The 18,848-nt window shown below is 66.4% G+C and overlaps 1 protein-coding gene across 9 annotated transcripts in view; it reads left to right on the top strand.

Moving 5' to 3' along the window:
- The window catches only part of DAGLA (diacylglycerol lipase alpha), a 62,908-nt gene that overhangs the window by 18,936 nt on the left and 25,124 nt on the right, over positions 1-18,848 (top strand). For 7 of the 9 annotated variants that reach the window (XM_080642592.1, XM_080642600.1, XM_080642591.1 and 4 more), the window contains exon 2: positions 15,630-15,749. The exons of the other annotated variants lie outside the window; for them this stretch is intronic. The gene's annotated coding sequence lies outside the window, so the exon portion shown is untranslated. The remainder of the gene's footprint in view (positions 1-15,629; positions 15,750-18,848) is intronic. 9 annotated transcript variants of the gene reach the window in all.

The raw sequence follows: 18,848 nt of genomic DNA, 5'->3' as shown, positions 1-18,848 counted from the left end.
GCCTGGGCCTGGCGTCTGCCTCCTTGGCTTTCACCTTCTGCCCTAAAATGAGCATGTGTGACTCCGAGGCCCAGATGGTTCCTTCCCACCTGGGTGTTCTCCTGCGGTTTACGGACCCCCCAGCTCGAGGGGACAGAGGAGGGCCTAGCACAGCCTTGGGCAAACTACGGCCCGCGGGCCGGATCCGGCGGTTCTATCCGGTTCTCTTGCTCTCCCCTCCGCTCCTTTACTTTGAATTTATATTAGTTCACACAAACACTCCATCCATCCTTTTGTTCCGGCCCTCCGGTCCAGTTTAAGAACCCACTGTGGCCCTCGAGTCAAAAAGTTTGCCCACCCCTGGACTAGCACCTTCTCCTGATGGGCCCCAGTGGCTTCTCCTCCCTCCTCCCTCTTCCCTCCTCCCTCCTCCCTCCTCCCTCTTCCCTCCTCCCTCCTCCCTCCTCCCTCCTCCCTCCTCCCTCCTCCCTCCTCCCTCTTCCCTCCTCCCTCCTCCCTCCTCTATCCTCCCCCCTCCCTCTTCCCTCCTCCCTCCCCCTCCCTCTCCCTCCTCTATCCTCCCCCCTCCCTCCTCTATCCTCCCCCCTCCCTCCTCTATCCTCCCCCCTCCCTCCTCCCTCCTCCCGCCTCCCTGGGCAATGACGGGGAGGTCATGGCTGGAAGTTCCTGGTTCAGGGCCTTCTGGCAGGTGGTGGGTTACCTTTATTATCACCCTTATGTGTGTTATCATCATCATTATCGTGGAGCCGGCTCCTCAGAGCCTGTGGGGGGCTTCCTGAAAGAGGCAATGAGGCTCACGGCCTAGGCTGGCCTCCTGGCATGTCTGCTTGAGAAGCGGAGCACAGGGGTCTGGGTGGGCAGGAGAGGCCCTGGCACCGCCCAGGCTTGGCTGAGCCGCCAGCTCCCATCTGCGGAGGGGCGGCCCACCCTCCACGAGTTGGCTGGGAGACCTCAGAGCTGAGGAGTGCGTGTTCTGCAAACATCTTGTTCGCAGCAGATGGCAGCGCAACGCCCTTTCTCCCTGCAGTTCCGGTGGCACTTCCCTGGGCCCGCCCTCCTGTTCACTGTGGATCTGCCTTTGGAGATGGGGAGGCCGCGGGCCGGCCCCGGCGCCGCCTGGGCCTGGTGAGGCTGGGTGCTCGGGCTGCGGGCAGTTGGCAAAGGAGAGAAGACCTCGAGCCCCACCTGCCTCGTCAGGGCAGCTCCGTCCTGCCCGGTTCCCACACGCGTCTCTTTGGCCCGACGGGCCAGCCTCCCGATCTCACAGGAACAAGGAGCCGGTCCCAGGGCCTGGTTGGCATTTCTTGAGCAGCTGCTAGGCACCGGGCACTGTGCAGGCTTCCAATGGCACGGGCAGGGTGCCGCCCTGCCCTCGGGGAGCCCAGGCCAGCGGGGAATTAGGGCCCTGCCCTCGGGGAGCCCAGGCCAGCGGGGAACCAGGGCCCTGCCCTCGGGGAGCCCAGGCCAGCGGGGAACCAGGGCCCTGCCCTCGGGGAGCCCAGGCCAGCGGGGAACCAGGGCCCCGCCCTCGGGGAGCCCAGGCCAGCGGGGAACCAGGGCTCCTGGGCAGGAATGGAGGGTTGGCCGGCTTTTGGAGGCTGAGGAGTTCCCCGGAGAGCAAGCGTTCGAAAGGCTTTCTGTGCAGAGACCGCCCAGGCGGAGGCACTGAGGCATGCAGAGCGCTGGCTGTGGCGTGCAGCGGAGCAGCTCGAGGCCGTGCTGCCTCATCAGCCGGTCCCACCCCAGGGTGGGGTCTTCGAGGAAGGGACACGGCCCTCTGGCTGCATGAGGGGCGGGGTCAGCCTGAAGCAGACACCCTGCACGGGGCCCATGAGGCATGGCCTTTCTCAGCTGGAGAGCATTCTAGGTCCTGGCTCATGGCTGCCTCGGGTTTGGGGCCAGCTGGAGTAGCCGCTGCTGGTGGAGTAACTCTTGCTGGTGGAGCAGCCCCTCCTGGTGCAGCCGCAGCTCAGAAGTCTCCCCTGGGGGCAGGGCCAGGGGCCACAGAGCCGCTGAGTGAACATGCCCTGGGAGGGTGTGGTGCCCACTCCCACAGGGCTGCCCCGTGCTGTGCCCTGCCCCGGCCCCACCCCTCATCTGTGCGGCTCTGGACAGAGCATCCATCCATCCGTGCATGGAGACCGCCATCAGGCCAAGCTCTGCACTGTTCCCACACGGGCCCCGTCCCACTTAACCTTTGCAAGGGCCACCCACGTGGGCATCCCTGACCCCAGGGTCCCCAGACTTGTTCAGAGTCGCCAGCCAGGACGTGGCCAAACAGAGGCGCCAGGCCCAGGTTGGCCTGACCCTCCCAGCAGCCTCCGGCAGGGGCACATGCCCTGTCCCCAGAGGAGCTCAGTGCAGGGGTGGGGGCGGCCCCCAAGCCTGGAAACCTGGCGCCCTGAGGACTTAAGCCCCCACTTACGCACAGACTTATGCCTATTCTCCATCGCTGCCCCCCCTCCGCTCACACTCAGGCTCCTCCCTGAGGGGCGGAGGGAGTGGGAAGGCCAAGTCGGGCCCCCGCGCCCCCCCCCCCCCCCGGGGCCCCGTGGCAGCTGCCGGAAAGGCCACCCAGCAGCTGAGTGCTGTCCTGTGGTGTTTGCTCTTCTCAGTCCTGCGTTTGCTGCGCCTCCGGAGCCCGGCCCCTTGTTTGCCCAAGGACTTGCCCTCCAGGGAGATGGGTGGGGCTGGCCCAGGGTGGCAGGCAGGTGGGCCCCTGCTTTGGGGCTTCCCGCTGGTACTAAGGCGGGCCGGGCTGCCCGTAAGGGCCCCACCCTGTGGTCCCCCGTGCTGCCCCAGCAGAGCCGGGCTTCGCCCACGCAGGGCATGTGACTGCAGCGCCGAGCCTGGCGTGCCTGGCGTGCCAGAGCAGCAGTGGCCGCGGCAGCTGGATGGCCGGCTGGAGCATGGAGTCCCCAGAGCCTGTGTTGGGCACTGGCCCCGGGGCGTGGGGGTGCGGGGCGGCATCAATGGGACTTTTGTGTGGCCAGGGGCGGAGGAGCGCACGGCCCAGCCCAGGCTCATCTGTCGCTTCCTTTCCTGGATCTGTCCGTGGCCCGCCCCTCCCAGCCCTACTGCTTGCCCCTCCCGCCACCCTCTTTCAGATGAATCAGCCCCGGGGACTTGACCGTTTCCTCTCGGCCCCTGGCCCCTCGGCCTGCCCTCCTGGGAGTGGCCTCTAGCATCCTCTCCCGGGTCCACGGAGCTCTCCGCTGCGTGGCCAGGCACTGGCCAGGGAAGGTGCTGCCAGCTCCCGGAGGCCCTGGGCCTGGCCCTCAGGGCGGATGGGAGCTGATTAGGTGAACGGAGGCCGAGGGGACCTGGCATCCAGGGGAGAGGATGGACGGGACGCTCAGGGAGAGGCCTGCGTTCGCTGGGCAGGGACGGCACCTCCGCCCCCCCCCCGCAGCGCCCCCTGCGGTCAGTTAGCATCGCTGAGTGGCTCTGGGCTGGGAGGGCGAGGGATCACAAGGTGTCCACCCTGCTCTGCACCGCAGTCTTCCGCACACTCCCTGCGCTGGTGTGGTCTCTCCACCACTTGGTGGATGTCAGACCAGCTGCGGGGACAAGCAGGCTGTCGCCAAGAGGCAGGCCGTGCCCTCCAGGGGCGAAGAGCTCTGTAGACAGAGGGCAGCCTAGAGCCTGTCATCGCTCAGGCCTGGGCACAGCTGCCGGGACTGCCTGGTCGCTCCCATGCTGGCCCTCGGGAGCTGGCCGTGGGCTGGGGAGGCAGCCTGGCCTGGCGAGGGGGCCTCTGGCTTCAGGTGGGGCCCAGGGCCGCCAGCACCTCCGCGCCGGAGCGAGATAGAGATGGAAGGAGGGAGCGCTGATCTCCTGAGGACGGTCTCTGGTTCAAGTCCCTGTGGCCGCCGGGCCCCCAAGCCTCCCTCCTGCTGCCGGTCAGGGGTGAATGCGGACCTGGGGTGGACCCGCGCCTGCAGGCCTGGGCAGCAGTGAGCCAGCCCCGTGCTCGGCCTCCGGTCCCGGCAGCAGGGGGCACCCAGCGGTCACTCCGCGCAGTGACGCTGTGGGGCTGGTGGCCTCAGCGTTCCGCTCTGCGGGTGAAGACGCTCCTGTTTGTGCCGCGCGTTAACCAGCGTCACTGAGGTGTTGCTGATCCCCTTTCACAGGAATGGGGGCCCCAAGAGGCCGTGTCTCGTCCACACCTAGCAGTGGCCAAGCCCAGTACAAACCCGGGCCCCCCCCCGGCACCAAGCCCCACGCGTGCCCAGTCTGCCCCGCAGGAAACCGAGGCGCTGATGGATGAGCGCGGGGATGCATACTCGTCCCCCGCGGCCCCTCTGCCTGTGCTCTCTGCGGAGCTCTGGCCCTTCCCAGACATGATCTCATGTGGCCTCCGGGCCCTGAGGGCTGCCAGGGAGCAGGCCGCGGTCTGGATTCCAGCCCTCACGGTCCAGCCCGCCCCCGGCCCTCGGCCCCTGGTAGGAAGATGCTGGGGTGGCGTGCCTCGGTGCCACCTGCTCTCCCCGGCCCCTGGCTGTGCAGGTGGGAGCGGGAGGAGGAGGGAAGCTGGCGGATCTGGGCGCGGCCGCGGGGGCAGGAGTATGGAAGCCCAGGCTCCGTCCTCAAGGGAAGTGATCTCACTGCTGAGGCTTTTCCAGAGCTTTCCTCCCGCGGAGCCTCCGCGTGTCCTGTTTGTCCTCCTCGCAGGCCTAGGAAGTTGGCAGAGAGCACATCAGGGTCATGGGAGGAAGGGCCTGGAGGACAGGCCCTGGACCAAGTGCCCCGCCCGCAGCCCGGGGGGCAGCCACGGGGCCTGGCTCCATGGTCCGGAGAGGAGCCGAGGCGCAGAGACTCCCGAGGTCACGGGCAAGTCCGTGAGGGGCTGGGTTTTGAACTTGGTTCAAGTCGGTGCCCTTAAGACACTGGGCCGTTTCCTGCCCATCTGCCCCCCCTACCCCCCGGCGGCCGCAGCGGTGACGTCCGTGTCTCTGGGCCTTCGTGAGATGGTGTTCCCGAGGCAGAGGATGGAGACCTGGCACGCTGGGCATCCAGGGGGGACAGAGTGAACCTCAGGGGAACCCGACATCGCTGGCCACACCCGTATCTTAGGGTGAAGACACGGGGCTCTGATGGGAAGTCACTTTCCCAGGCCCTTCCTTTCTTCTTACCCACAGCCTGGCCGAACCTCGCTGAGGTCGCGGGCCCCACGGGGCGCCCTGGCGCAGGGAGAGGCCGCGGGCCCCACGGGGCGCCCTGGCGCAGGGGAGGCTGGAGAGCCGGCTGTGCCTGGCGCAGGGGAGGCTGGAGAGCCGGCTGTACCTGGCACAGGGGAGGCTGGAGAGCCGGCTGTACCTGGTGCACGGGAGGCTGGAGAGCCGGCTGTGCCTGGAGCAGGCCCCGTGTGCTCTCCCAGGGAGGCCTCCCTCCCCGCAGCAGCGCGCTTTCGGGAGGTGGACACGGGCCACCCTCCTACAGGTGCGGGGAACCAGGGCGCGGGCTGGGGCCAGCAGGAGCCCCTCAGGCGGCAGGACCTCCCGGATGACCGGTCACGGTCCGGGCCCCGCTGCTCACTGTGTCACCCCAGGCAAAGCACCCCACACCCCTTTCCTGCCACCGTTTCCCCCTCAGTGAGGTGAAGACACCCTACTTCTCCCTTGCCTCACCCACAGCACGGTGGCCGGGCGCCCGCGAAGCTCCGTGGGTGGCAGTGCTGCAAGAGAGCAGTGCAGCTGGGCGCGAATGGGGCGTGGATAGGGCGTGGATGGGGCACGAATGGGGCGCGAATGGGGCACGAATGGGGTGTGGTTGGGGCGTGGATGGGGCGCGAATGGGGTGTGGATGGGGCGTGGATGGCGCGTGAATGGGGTGTGGATGGGGCATGGATGGGGTGCGGATGGGGCGTGGATGGGTCCCGGATGGGGTGCGGATAGGGTGTGGGTGGGGCCCGGATTGTGTGCGGATGGGGTGTGGGTGGGGCCCAGATGGGGCTCGGATGGGGCCTGGATGGGATGTGGTGGGGTGTAGGTGGGGCCCAGATGGGGTGTGGATGGGGCGCGGATGGGATGTGGATGGGGCGCGGATGGGGCGCGGATGGGGCCTGGGGCAGCAGAGGCGTGGAAAGGGCCCAGGACAGGAGTCAGGACCCCGGCCCCCAGGCTCTGCTCAGACATGGCCCCTCAGACAGACCCAGTGGGCACCTGACCTGCTGGTCCTGAGGACACAGCAGGGAAGAAGGCAGGCGGGTCCCCTGCCCTGCAGCCACCCCTGGGGGCACAGGAAGCACCTGGACAAGCCGAGAGTGTCAGGTGGCGCCTGGGGAGGTGGTGGAGGCCGGCCCCTGGTCCAGCAGCAGGTCACAGGGCCGCCGTGAGGCGTGAGGCGAGAAACCAGTGACAGCAGAGAGCCGGCCACGTGAGGCGGGGACGGAGGCCTGCGGGCGGGGCTGAGGCAGGACCCTGGCCTGTGCGAGGGCAGGTGCGGGATGGAGGTGGTGAGCCAGGCGGCGGCGGCAGGCGGCGGGCTGGCCCACAGAGGGGTGTGATGTAAGCAGGGAACTCGGTGGGGTGACTGGAAATGGGGGTGCGGTGACAGCAGACAGGGACCCCCTCCGTCCCAGCTCCAGCCCCTCCCGCCTGGGTTTGCATCAGCTCTGCGATCCCCGCTGGGCTCCGGTGCCTCGGTGGTCACGTTCACGGGCAGAGCTGGTGGCAATAAGCGAAGGGAGTTCGGTGTTCAGGGCCAATGCCTCCAGCCTGGAGCTCATTATGGGGACCCCTCGGCTGTGGGGGCAGAGCCCGAGGACCACCCCTGAACGGGTGGCTGCCGGACGTCTGAGGGCGAGATCGGGCTGAACTGGAACTCTGGGGGAGCACGTTCTCACGGCGTCCCCCCCCCAGGATGGGGTGAGCCAGGGCCCTGCCTGCAGGGGGTGCTCCAGGAGCCTGGGGGCCCTGGCCTCTCAGGGCACCAGGGCAGACGCCAGCGCGGCCCCTCGGCCTGTCCAGCGGCAGGGCCCCTGGGTGCAGCGTCCTTGCCAGCGCCCTCTCCCTCGCTGCCTGCCCACCTGTCACCATCGCCTGCCCGTCTCGGTCTGAGCCCCCACTTCTCTCCACCCTGCTGCCCGCCTTGGCCCGCAGTTTCCAGTTGTCCTCGGGGCGAAGCTCAGACCCCGGACTCTCAGGCCCCCCCGCCCCAGCCTGTCCGCCCGGGCCCTCCTCTGCCTGCCGGCTGGTCTGGTCCTCGCTCCGTCCTCCCAGGCCCTCCCACACCCTCCCACTGAGGTGGCTCTTTGCTCGCTTATCCTTCAGGTCTCAGCGCCTGCTCCCCATCTTCAGGCAGCTCCCCTCCCCTCCCCACTCAGGCTCTGATGGGACCCCCTGCCGAGCACACATCACCGGATTGTTCATTGTTGTCTGAGGGTGAGCTCGAAGCCTCTCTCTCAGCCTCTGGGCTCCGTGAGGGCTGCCTCATCGCTCTCATTTACTGCTGGGACCCCTGGTGCGGAGCGGGCACTGTGCTATGTGTCGGATGGCTGGAGAGCGGCTGCGTGCGCACATTAGTGTTAACTGGACCTCACCTGTGCTCCCACCACCGGGGCCCGCCCCGCAGCTGTTTCCAGCCGTTTCTCCTCTCAGACCCCGGCCCTGCCCGAAGTCGGAAGCCTGCACCCAATCCCTGGCCGCAGGGGATGGCCGGCGTCCTTACCCTGCCAGGGTCACCTCCCAGGCCAGACCAGCCCGAGCCTGGGGGGGCCTGGGCCTGTCTGGGTCTCCGGAGGAGGGAGGGCTCACTCGGCAGCCGGCCCCTAGAAGGAACAGCTGCCCAGCACCCTCGCCGGCCTCTGTCAAAGTGGAGTACATCCCAGGGAGGCTGCTCGGGAGATGACAAGTTTGGAAACCAGGTCGCCTCTAGCGGGGACCAGGGGCTGAGGAGGCGGGGGAGGGAGGAGGATCGGTGGCTTGGAGCTTCCCCTCCCTGCGGTCGAGCTGGAGGAGGCTGCGTGGGCGGCCAGGGCCAAGCCCACAGCCCTGGGCGACTGTCCTCTGCAGGCCGGCCCGGCTGTGGCTGCCAGGGACCCTGCGTCCCAGCACGTGCCCGAGCCGGTGGAAGTGCCCTTCGGAGGAGACTGGGGGGTCGGACCCGCAGCGTCTGCCTTGGTGCTGAGCCTTCCTGGCCACGGCCGCCCGGTGCGGGGGGCCTGGCAGGCACAGGGGTATTCTGGTCAGGCAGGCTTGGTCTGACACGGGCAGGGAGGGGCACCCAGGGGGCCCCAGAGCCCACAATTCTAGGTCACCTCCTGCAGCTTCCAGACGCAGGCGTGGTATTTATAGCAGCCAGCGGCCAGCGAGGGTGGAGCAGCCAGCAGGGGCTGCGGCGTAGGCAGCCCCGCAGGTCCCCCGGCTCTCGCCGACGCCCTCACCCCACTCGCGCCGAGACAGCAGGTGCCGTCACGCGGCTTCGCCAGGCCCCGGAGGAGGCCAGGTGCCACCTTCTGCCTGCAGGCGCCTCTGCCTCAGCCAGTCTGGCCAGGACCTTGTCTGTCTCCTCGGCCCCCGTGGGCATCCCATTAGCACCCGGCGCCCGGGCTGTGCCCTCGCTCCGTGGCGCCGTCTGCTCTTGCTGAGAGGTTCATGCCCTGGAGCCACAGGGGTGAGCGGAAAGCCTGCAGGCACTTAATGGGGCCGCGGGGCGCACTTAATGGGGCCGCGGGCACCTGCCCCAGGCTGGCTGGGGGGAGCTGCTGCCAAAAACCTGTTACCTCCTCCAGTGCCACTCGGGGCTGGAGGGCAGCACCCCAGCCCGTGGTCCGCGGGACTGTGCGGGGCCTGTGGCCGCGGCTCCACCCTCTGCCCCACCAGGGGACAGGCTGGGAAGACGGGGCAGCATGACAGCGCTGGGCCCCGAGCCATGGGGGTGAGCCTCTGGGACGGAAGGTGACGCCAGGCAAACGCGAGCGCAAGGTCAGCCTTTACCGACCAGAGCCGAGTGGCCCCGCGCTCCTGTCGAGGCACGAACAGGCGGAGGATGGCTCCTCAGGGGCCTGATGGGCTTTCCCCATCGTGGGGGCCTGGGCTCCCTTCCTCGTCCCCCCTTTTCAAGTCTCTGTTCCCAAGTCCTCCAGGCCCCCGCTCCCCGCCCTTCTGAGTGGGAAGGAAGCAGGGAGGCCAAGGGTTTCTCTGTGGGAGCCTGCATGTAGCAGAGCCTCTGAGGCAGGTGCACAGGAGGGCGCGGGGAGTGGGCCTGCCAGGGCTGGGGCCTAAGGCCGTGCGGGACGGACCCCAGCTTCCCGGGGGGGGGGGGAGCCCCTGAAGTGGGAGCCCCTGGACCGGGAAAGCCGGGTTGCCTGCCTGGGGAGCAGGTAGGAGGCCAGATGGGAACGGGATGTGGGCCCGCCTGCTGCGGGGACCAGCGGGGCAGCGGTGAGTGGCGCGCTTTGCGGCCAGTGGTCAGAGCTTTAACCCTTATTTAAAGAGCATCGGGGAGCCGTCACGTGCTCTCAGGAGGGATTTATTAATTACAAGTGTCACGCGTGTGTCCGGTAACCCGTGCTCCGGCCCCCGCTGCCCGGCCCCTGCGCTCGGCACTTTGCCGCTTGGAGCTGCTGTGTCCTCGGGGCAGCCCCGCTGCCACCGCCGCCGGGAGGCGCTGCCGTCACCATCCGTTTAGAGAGAAGGGGAAGCGGTAGCCGGTTCGGCCTCGAACGCGGCCTCTCCGCCGTCCTTTGAAGGCCGGCCCATGTGCGGAACAGAGGCACAAGGAAAAAGCTGGGCCTGCACTGTCTCCCCTCCCCCCCCCCGCCCCGGTGGCAGAGGGCCTCTGAGCCCCACCCTTCTCGGAGCCTGTGCTGGCTGTGCTGGGGCCAGCCGGTCCTGTTCAGGGGGTGGGAGGGCACGGGGTGGTCCTAGTGACAGTCAGTCCCTGGCCGCCGGTCCCCACGCTCCTGACTCGGTGTTTCCTATGACCCTTTGCCGTGTGACTCAGGCCAGGAGACACGTGTCGCGCCGGCTCTCGTCAGCCAACCTGAACTACAACAGCAGGTGCAACTCTAAACGTCAGGCCGGAATGGGCCTGAGCGGCCAGCCCGTCCAGCGCCTCTCGGCCACGGTTACGTACGGAGGCTGTTTCGTTAAACTCAGTGTCACAGGGACCGCCAGTGAGCGCAACCGGTGACAGCGGCTCTGACCGACACCTGCCCGCCTCAGCTATGGCCATCACCCCTCCCCTGGAGTGCCCCGGGGTTCCCCAGGAACCCGCTTTGAGGAGCACCGACATCCTCAAAACACTGACTCCTGGGGCACAGGCGAGAGTGGCCACCAAGGGCGGGGCCGGGCCCGCGTGCCCACCTCCACCCATGGCCGTGGGGACACAGGATGCTCGCCCTTCCTGTCACATCCGGGAACCGCAGACCTCCTCCCCTGGGAAGGAGCTCGCGTTACGAAGTCACTCGATCCCTCCCTGCTTCTGCGATGCCCAGGGAATGGTCAGCGTGAAACCCGATAGCCCGGGCGGCGGGCCTGTGCCCTAGATGGCCGTGCTGCCCGGCCAGGCGGCCCCTCCGCGGACCCGAGGCACATGCAGCCTTCCGGAGCCCGGGAGGCACCTTCCCCAGCGCGGGCCAGACCCCGAGGCCCAGCCAGCACCCCGCGGAGGCGCAACAGGACCGGGCCCTGATGGCACAGGGTACGCTGGGCGTGGGGGTAGGGCTTCCCCAGGGGAGGCTTCCGGCTAGCTGTGCCCATGTAGCATCCTCATTAACGGCCTCGTTAGGGGCCCTAATGAAGTCGAAGGTGCCAATTCCTCCAGGAGGTGTTGCCTCCTCTGGGGAAGCTGCGAGAACTGCAGACGCACTGCCTGCCAGGTGGGGGGGCCCGGGGGCGGGGGGCTCCCCGCAGGTGCTGGCAGGACAGCAGAGGCCCTGGGGAAGCTGGCAGTGGGGGAAGGATGCTGGACTAGACAGATGGCCACACGCAGTGGGCCTCTGCCCCTCGGAGCATGCAGAGGTTGGGCGGGGAAGGGGCCCGCATTGACACCCCGAAACTCAGAGACACAGACAGGTGTGGGGCATGCTGGCAGGCGCACATGGCCTTGTGCCGGAGCTCCGTGGTCTGGGCCGGCCTGTGGGAAGGTGACTCCCGTCTCACTGGCTCGTGTGGATTAAAGACGCAGGCGGGTGGGGCCTCGGCCGGCCAGGTGGGCTCCTAGGAGATGAGGCCGTCCCTGCCCGAGAAGGTAGGTCAGGACGTTGTGCAGGTCGGCCAGGGTGAGGCCAGGGTGAAGGCAGGGTGAGGCCAGGGTGAGGCCAGGGTGAAGGCAGGCGTGGGTCAGCCTGGTCACCAGAGGCAGACAGAGAGCCTTTCTGTCAGGGAGCGGTGACTCCGATCATAGAGATTAGTGCCGCTGCCATACCTCCGGGCAGGGGCTCCGTGCGGCGAGGAAAAGGTCTGCGCGCCCCCCGCCCCCCAGGAGAGATGATTAATAAATAACAGTGATGCCGCTAATACTTTCCTGTGAGCTGAGTGTTTGCTGTGCATTGTTTCATTTACTTCCCATGACTCCCCATGAAGTGGGTACCCTCATTGTCCCATTTTGCAGATGAGGAAACTGAGGCTCCGAGAAGTGAAGGTCACAGACAACTAGCAGTAAGGGACCCAGACTCGAACCCGGGGCCGCCCCACTCCAGGGCCGAGGAAAGACAGCAGTGAGTGCCTGGGATGGCCACCCCGTCCGGGTCTGAGAATCCAAGAGAGGAAAGGTTCCCGGGAAGATGGGGGTCAGGACGTGTTAGGGCACCAGGGGACAGGAGAAGACCACGGGCGGCGGCGGCACAGAGAGGACGCGGCCCGAAGAGAAGCAAACACAGCACGGGTGCCTGCCCGCGCCTGCCCGCGCCCTCCCCACGCCAGGCAGGATGCAATGGTCCGGGGCTGGGAGACTCAGGTGGCCGGGCAGTGCCCTCTGCGCTGTGCCAGGGCACCTCTGCCCTCCCGTACAGCGTGAGTGAGGGACAAGGCCCGTTCCTCGTTCAGGAAAACAAACGGCCTCCAAGGGGAATTCAGGAACCACACCTGGCCTGGCAGGACCAGGGAACCCCTTCTGCTATCAGAACCAGGTCCATGCCAGCCCCATTGAGCGTGCCCGGGGTAACCCCCGGACGGAGGCTCTGGGGCCGGGAGGGCCCAGCCTGGCTGCCAGGGCAGGTCCCGCCGCCCGCCCTCGGCCCTTCCTCCTCCTCCCCGGCAGCCGGCCGCCCTCCGGAGCAAGCGGCAGGAAACAAAAGGCCCCAATTGATTCCTGGGGAGTTGGCTGGTGGCCGTGGCAGGGCCAGTGGCCGATGGCGAGCTCTACTCGTTGTGGACGAGTGGGAAATAGGCCGCGTGAGACGCAAAGCTGGAGCGTCAGGGGAAGGGGTCATTGGACGAGGGGCACCGAGGCGTCCCACGGGCCGGCTCTGCTGCTCACTGGCTGCGACCTTGGGCGGGTCCCTTACCTTGTCTGCGCTTTCGTTTTCTCAACAGTAAAAAGGGAATACGGCCGAAACCGGTGTGGCTCAGGGGATAGAGCGTCGGCCTGCGGACGGAAGGGTCCCGGGTTCGATTCCGGTCAGGGGCATGTACCTTGGTTGCGGGCACATCCCCAGTGGGAGGTGTGCAGGAGGCAGCTGATGGATGTTTCTCTCTCATCGATGTTTCTAGCTCTCTCTCCCTCTCCCTTGCTCTCTGTAAAATATCAATAAAATATATATATATATATATTTTTTAAAAAAAGGGAATACGAACAGCACTTGCCACGTAGGGTTGTAGAAGGATTGAAGGAGGTGATACCCACGAGCGGCTTGCTGCAGTCCCTAGCGTGTAGTGATGCTGTAGAAGCATTGTTTAAAAACAAGCAGGTGTTGCCGAAACCGGTTTGGCTCAGTGGATAGAGCGTCGGCCTGCGGACTGAGGGGTCCCGGGTTCGATTCCGGTCAGGGGCATGTACCTTGGCTGCGGGCACATCCCCAGTAGGGGGTGTGCAGGAGGCAGCTGATGGATGTTTCTCTCTCATCGATGTTTCTGGCTCTCTGTCCCTCTCCCTTCCTTTCTGTAAAATATCAATAAAATATATTTTAAAAAAAACAAAAAAAAACAAACAAAAAAAACAAGCAGGTGACAGATGAATTGCTGGAGCTGTTTCTGTGCTGTGCCCAGGGCGGCCGCAGGCATGGTCCCGGGAGTCGAGGCTCCTCCCTTTCGTCCTCCCCTCGGGACTTGGGGCCCGGCCCGCAGGTTGCTCGTTTGTGAGGGGGGGCTCTGGCCAGCAAGCACGCGGAGACACCTGGCTCCGGGGCCTGACTTGGCCCTCACCCGCTAGGTTATATGACCTCTCGGCGTCTCAGTTTTCCCATCTGTGATGTGGGAACAGCCATACCCTCCACAGGGTTGTCGTGAGGGACGCAGGAGGGGTCTCCCGGGCTTCCAGGCCATCCTGGCGGGGATTGTGGGGAAGCTGCTTGTGCGTCCGAGACCCTGGGGGCGGCGGGCAGCATGTGGGAGGGGCGTCGCCTCCTGCGCGGGCCACACCGGGCGCACGGCCGCAGCCCCCGGCCTGGGTGCGTGAGGGCCCGTCCGTAGCTGAAATCCGGCCCCGGCCGCGGGCAGGCTCGCCTTCTGCCTTCTGCTCGGGCACAGCTGATGCGAGAAAAGCGACAGCTTTCGGCCCCTCACTCGGCTGCACGCGCCCGGGCACAGGCTGGTGGCACATGTGGCCCCGGCCCACGCCTGCGTTCTTTCTGTCGCCTCCCTCGCAGCCTCCTCCCTTCCTGTGGCTTGCAGAGCGCAGCCTCTGAGCGGAGCACCGACCCGGGAGGGGAAGGGCGATCGGGGAGGGGGGACGGGCGGGCCTTGTCGGCACGTGTGGGCCTGCAGCCAGCCTCCCGGCAGAGGCTTCTCAAGTGGAAGTCCCGGCTCCGCCCTAGCCTTTGCCACGGGATTTTTGGGCAAACATTGCCCCCGTCTGAGCCTCAGTTTCTCTCTCGGTGAGGCCGGGGTAGCACCCCTCGGAGAGTTTCACTCTGCGCTCTCTCCCGGCTCCACAGCCCGTCACCGCGTGACACACCGTGGGGTCCCCTGGGCTCAGTCTCCCTCCTGCAGAATGGCAGGACACCCACACTCCCCCAGCTCCCCATCCGGCCCGCCTCCTCACGCCACAGGGGGTGCTTGAAACCCATGCAGGGGCTCAGAAGCAGGCACTTCGCTGCCCCCTGCTCCCCAGAGGCAGCGTGCAGTGGTTAAGACACAGGCTCCGACCAGGCTGTGTGACCAGGCGCTCCCTGCACCCCGTCTGTGAAATAGGGTGCGAGCAGTGCCGGCCACGGAGCGGTTACCGGGATGGAGTGACCCGTTTGGGAAGGGCTTCGACATGGCCCAGGGCATGGTGGGTAACTGACCGGTGCACAGGTGGCACAAGGTCAGGGTCCCCAACTTACAGGTGGGCTGAGCTGTCCCCCACCCCCATCCCCCTGGGACCCACGGTGTGTGAGCCCCTCCCTCGGAGAGAGGTCACCAGCCGTGCCGCTAAGAAGTGCAAGACAGGGGCTCGACCCCAGCGAGGCCGGCGCCCTGGACGCTGCTGAAGAGAGAGGAGCCATCTGCCCACCCACGTGGGCCAGCAGGGCCTGTTGGTGAGCCCACTCAGCTGGGGTGGCCTCCAAGGGCCACCACTTGCCCAGCAAGCTGCCCGGGGCCCAGCTCACTGCGGTCAATCCCCCCTCCGTTAGATGCACTCACCCCACCGCCTGCCCAGGGCCCAATCCCCCCTCCGTTAGATGCACCCCCACCCCCCAGCACAGAAACACTCGGACTCAGACGGGCCGAGGGGGCCCAGCTCACTGCGGTCAATCCCCCCTCCGTTAGATGCACCCCCCCCCCCCAGCACAGAAACACTCGGACTCAGACGGGCCGAGGGGGCCCAGCAGGCAGCAGGGCCTGTCGCTGCCACCATTTTGGGAGCTTTCCGTGGAATCGCATTCATCCTGGGGATGGAGTTCTGGGCCCTCCCCTCAGGGCAGCAAGGCTCAGAACACCCCCCCCCCAGCTGAAAGAGCCCTGCAGACCCCCCACTTTCCCATTTCCCTTTGGCCGCCAGGAAGCCCGGATCTGCTGAGAGTTTCAGGTGCACTTCAAGCACCCCCTTTCTGTCCTGCCCGTGCGCAATAGGTTCCAATGGACCCCCCAACCTTCTGCCTTAATTGCTGAGTTTCTGTCCTGAGATTCATTGATTTTCACATTAACACTCTCCCTTCTCCTTGTTTGTGGTTCTTACCAGGCGCACACAGCCGTATGCTGTGGGGACAAACAAACACTAACGTTTGATAACTCACAGGAGGACGAGCCTCCATCAGCCCCAGCGCCTCCTCCCTCAGAAGAGGAAACTGAGGCCAGGCCGGGCGGCCACTCTCTGGCCTGGGGACACTGCTCTTGGTCGGGGACTGACAGCTCTAGGGCGTGGCTAGACCTGGCCGGGTCATCGGCCGCAGCAGGCAGGGGCCCGGCCCCCCCCCCCCCCCGAAGGTGGACTTGGGCCTGGAGGCTGGGCTACAGCGCAATGGGCATGGGGAGCTGCCTGGCCGGAGGCGGGAGCCGGCGCAGGTGGCTGAACCGCCCCAACGCGCTGCCTTCTTGCAGATTGATCGCCGGCGAGGGAGCGCGTGGATGCTGCCGGCTTCCTTCTGAGAGAGCCATGCGTCTTCGAGAGCGTGAGAGAGCGGATCCCAGCGCAGGCTCCCTGGGGTGACACTGTTCATGGTGTGTCTCTCGGGGAGTCGAGTGGGTGTGCGGGGGGAGGGGGGCTGGGCGGGCGGGGGAGGGAGGCGCTGGGCGGCTCGGGGCCTCGGGGACTCTCGGCAGGGAAAGCCGGGCCTCTGGGGCCTTCTGGGGCTCGGTTTCCTCATGCCTACGAGGGGGTGGCTGGCGGTTTCTGAGGCCCCTCTGGCATTCCTGCGTTCGGCGGGGGGGCATCCCTGTGCCTCCTGCTCAGCCCCCTGCTCTTCGGGAGGTCGGGCCGGAGCCTCCGGGCCTCGGTCCCCTCATCCTTCAATAGTAGCCACATGGACGAGCCGGCGTTGCTGGGCACTGCCCGCGTGGCAGGTGCTGCCTTACGTATGTGACCTTTAACCCTCACGCCCGTTCCGAGGCCGAGGCTGTCTTAGTCCCATTCTGGAAACAAGGCCCGAGGCACAGAGGTTAAGGAATGTGCCGGCGGCCATGCAGCCGGTGAGTGGAGAGCCAGGACTCAGACACGGTCTGTTTTTATTTATGTATGTATGTGTTTATTTATTATTCTAATGTATAAAAACCCTGGGTCGTACCGACCAGAGGCTGACCAACCAGAAGTCAGTGCTGGCCCCACCCCCAAGCAAGCGGTAAGGGGCAATCAGGCAGGCAGGCAGAGTGGTTAGGGGTGATCAGGTAGGTAGGCAAGTGTTAGGGGAGATCAGGTAGGCAGGCTAGCAGTTAGGGGTGATCAAGTAGGCAGGCAGAGTGGTTAGGGGAGATCAGGTAGGCAGAGTGATTAGGGGGTGATCAGGTAGGCAGACCAGCAGTTAGGGGCAATCAGGCAGGCAGGCAGAGTGGTTTGGGGTGATCAGGTAGGCAGACGGCCCCTTGCAGGGCTGGCCGTGCCCCCAAGCAAAGAAAGAGGGAGGCCCAGGCCAGCCAAGCCATTGCACCCCAGCCTGTCTCCTGCAGAGGGAGGCCACGGGTAGGGGGGGGCAGCGCTGCACAGATGGCAAGCAGTGGCAGCTGTGGGGGGCCCTGATCTCAGGCCAGGCCTAGGAACCCTACCCGAGGGGTCCCGGATTGTGAGAGGGTGCAGGCCGGGCTGATGGACACCCCCCCCAGCCCCCGCCGAGTGCACGAATTTTTGTGCACCGGGCCTCTAGTTTTAATATATTTTTATTGATTTCAGAGAGGAAGGGAGAGGGAGGGAGGGATAGAAACATCAGTGATGAGAGAGAGTCATTGAATGGCTGCCTCCTGCACGCCCCCTATTGGGGATGGAGCCCGCAACCCAGCCATGTGCCCTGACCGGGAATCAAACCCAGGACACTTCAGTCCACAGGCCAACGCTCTATCCACGGAGCCACACGGGCGAGGGCCACAGTCCGTATTTAGAGCGTGTGGCGTGAGAGTGACGCTGCACGGCGTCGCTGCTGTGAGGATGGAAGGGCTGGGACCCAGGAGGCTCGCGGCTGATGTCAGACACATCCCTGTGGCCTGCACCTGGCAGTCATCCCTTCAGACGCCCCCTCCAGCCCCGCCCCGGGCCCCGGTGGGAAATGTCCTGGGCTGACCTGGAAGCTGGCAGGGGCTCTGTTGGGGTCTCTCCCAGCTGCACAGCAGCCTGTCCCCGTGGGCCCCGGGGACTGCAGGCGAGCCAGGGGGCCTGCCGTCTCCCCCGTGGCCAGAACCCTGTGCGGGGCCATCTGGAGGGAGGACAGAGCCACGCCCTCTGCCCTCCCCGCGACCTCTCGGTCCCTGGCGGCTGGGACCCACTGCCAAAGGGCTTTTCTCCCTGAAATCTGTTCCCAGGGCCAAGCACAAGGGGACCTTGGGATGAGGGGACGAGGGTGCTTTAGCCAGCAGTCCCCAAGCCCCCGGGGAGGGGGTGTTTCCCAGGCAGGACTTACATCTGCTCAGTCCAGGCCTCCCTCAGGCAGAGCCGGTCGTGAGCGGGCAGCACCTCAGGCCCCAGCATCCGGTCACAGGTCCCCCTGACAGGGCGTCTCAGAGTTCTGTCAGTGACGGTCACCGCAAACAGAGGCTTGGGGTCTGCCAGCCGGGAACATCATCGCGGCCAGTTCTCCCTACAGCCTTCCGGGTGGGGGGTGTCACCCCACTTTGCGGAGGAGGACACCGAAGCCCTAGGGCAGCCCGAGGCGGCAGGTGGTCGCCCTGAGCAGGCTGGGGAGGCACTGGGTGGCGTGTTCCCCAAGAGCCAAGAGTGTGAGCGAAGGGGGACCCTTAATCCAGGAAGGGAGTGCCTCAGGGGGCCTGGGGGATGCGTCAGGGCGAGGAGGGGGTGCAGGGCAGCCGAGGGAGGCTGCTTAGGAGCAGAGGGGCCGGCTGGGAGGTTGGGTGTGCTCACACTCCAGGGGCCCGAGAGCGGGTGTGAGGATGAAGGACGTGCGAGGCCCTGGCCCCCAGGGACCCTCGGCCGCACTGGGGCAGGAGTGGGCAGCAAGAACGGGCGAGTTTCCCGTAAGACAGCGAGTCCAGGGCTGCACTGGAGTGAGGGTCCTGGGACCCCATAGGGGCAGCCTGTTCAGCCTGGGGGCTGTCAGGGAGGGTTTCAAAGAGGAGGTGACCCTTGGCGCGTCTAGAAAGACGTGTAGGGTTTTCCCCGGCAGAGGAACTGGGTAAACAAAGCACAGAACCCTCCAAAGAGGTGACTGTAGGGAGCAGCAAGCTGGGGGGCAGCCCGGAAAGGGGGTGGGGCCGTGTGAGGGGCTGGAGCACCGCCCCAGCCAGGAACCCGCTGGCTGAGGGCAGGACCTGTGCTGGGGTCTGGCCCCATTGGTTGGGGAGTATTTTCCAGCTCCAGGACTCAGAGAGGGCAAGGCACCTGCCCGGGACTGCACAGCCTGCCAGCAGGTGATGGCGGCCCTTAGCCAGGGCCTGGGGGCTTGGACTCCCCCCGCAGGCCACGGGGCTGGGCGGTTTGAAAAGTGGGGGAAGCTCGTGTGCGTTTTAGGAAGACTGCATTTGTAGGAAGAGGAACTCCCAGAGTGGTTCACACTTAACCCAGGGCCCGAGTCCCCATCGGGGAGGTTGGCCTTGGTGGAGGGGGCCGCTCCAGGCATCCCATCCTTGTGAGGGGGCTCCTGGCACCTCACTCCTACTCGC

This window comes from Plecotus auritus (genome assembly GCF_963455305.1).
Source record: "Plecotus auritus genome assembly, chromosome: 9".
NCBI lineage: Eukaryota > Metazoa > Chordata > Mammalia > Chiroptera > Vespertilionidae > Plecotus > Plecotus auritus.
This window is presented reverse-complemented; position numbering and strand designations above follow the sequence as displayed.